A 2199-nucleotide genomic window follows, 5' to 3' on the forward strand; every position below is an offset into this window, starting at 1 on the left:
AATATACATCCAACGAAGATACATTTTTGCGTTTATAAAGATACATAATTAGCTCTCGATATAATTTTTCGATTTTGAATCCATCGAGATACATAATTAGCTCCCGATACATACAACGAAGATGAATAATTAGTTGAAATTTTTTTAGTTACTTTATAAGAGTGAGAATTTGTATAAATGTGATAAGTTAAGATGTATGTTTATATTATTTTTTTAAAAAAATATTTATATTGTCAAGTGTATATAGATAAAAATTTTAAATAATATTATCAAGGGTATGGGATGAGAAAGATTTGGTTGTGTCCGACCACATACGACATCACTTGCACCAATCCGTTGCATAGATTCCTTTCTTTACTCCCCAATGCACCTTAACTAATATCAATTGTAATTATATTTAGTGACGGAGTCAGAATTTTCATTGAGAAGATTTAGAAGTAAACGAACCAACTAGCTGAAGGGGGTTTCAACATCTCCTATATATACATAAAAAAAAATATTTTTAGCCATATAAATATAATATAATTTTTCGTCGAAAAGAATTCGGATGAACCCCTGGATGAAATGTCGTTCTGCCCCTGCTGACATCGATTGTGGTAGGATGGTTCGATATTTTTTCATTCTTAATCAGGTATTTCAGATTCGAGCTCTTAGAAATAGAAAAAATCTTATTAGGAGTGTCCTATTTAGAGATGTGCTCTCAATGCTCTTATTACGTGGATTTAGTCGAATCTCAATACGGATATCATATCCTGGATATATAAAAAAAATAAAACAAAATGAAAAATATATATTTAGTACTATTTTCCATAACTCCAATTATACTTCTTCTCCCATTTGCTTTATTTTATGGACACTAGATGTGGTTTTGTTGGCTAATAATTTTGATTTGTTTAATTATATATCTTTAAAATATTGATCTTAAGAATTGTTTGTTGAAAAACGTAGTCCTTAAAACGCGTTATAGTGTTACATTTTCAAGATACCTATGTGGTAGGAGTATATGATAATCTCTAATATGATCAACATGAATTGTGAAAGAATGGTTCGAGATCTCTTCATTCTTCATTAAATTTATCCGTTTCGATCTCTTGAAAATAAAAAAAAATCTCGTTGACAGTGCCGTTCATAGAAATGGACCCTGAAACACCCGAATTTGAATTCAGTCTAACCTAAATATTACAAATATCAAATGTCGGACACTGAGTGAGAAATTAAGAAAAGAAGATAATCTCTATTAGGAGGAAATTATTTGGTCATTAACAAAAGTGTCAATTCCATTTTAAATATATGTTTTTAGTCTTTGGAGACCAAATTATTTTAATTGTTATTACTACTTTAACCACCCAAATTTCGATTGAGTTACAAAATACCTCATAAATTTTAGTTCTGGACAGACTAATCCCAAGCCAAACTTTTTATTATTACGAGTTCATGTATATTTTGGTAACAAAAATTTTTAAAAACATACAAAATATATTTAACCTCTAAAAACGGCAGTTCGGCATACTAAAATTTTCTTTATGCGCAGGATTCAGGGAAGGGCCCCACTACAAGGGTGTATTGTACGCAGTCTTATCTTATATTTCTGTCAGAGATTATTTCCAAAGCGTGAAGCCTTGGAAATACATTAACCTTTAGTTAATTAAATATATTTTAAAAGTATTTATATTAGAAGTATATTATATTTAAAATTAAATATACTATAACTTTGAAATATAAAATAATTATATAATAATTGAGCAACTAAACAAAGCAATCAATTTATGAAAATTCAATAGGAAAGGAAGTCCACATTTAATTGATTTGAAAGTTGATAAAACTATTGATGAGTCTAATTTGGGGACAACTATAGATAATCAAAGAAATAATGATTAAATTTATATACACAGATTATCTAAATATCATGAACAGGATGAAAAAGACTTAAATGATTAAATCGAATCAATTATTGAAGTTTAAACACTGAAAAAGCATGATTAATTTAATTATTTTTATTAGGTTATATAATTATATTTATCAAGAATTTTTTTTGTAATTATCAAATAAATAATTTGATTGGTAGATAGCTTTTCACCACCAATGCATATACAACATAAACTCCAAGGATAAAATAAGCAATAGAAAGAATATCTTTTAAATCTTTTTTTAATTTTTCATCGTTCATTTCATTGTCTCGGCTAATCTAAATTCTACCAT

This window comes from Capsicum annuum, chromosome 9 (genome assembly GCF_002878395.1).
Source record: "Capsicum annuum cultivar UCD-10X-F1 chromosome 9, UCD10Xv1.1, whole genome shotgun sequence".
Taxonomy (NCBI): domain Eukaryota; kingdom Viridiplantae; phylum Streptophyta; class Magnoliopsida; order Solanales; family Solanaceae; genus Capsicum; species Capsicum annuum.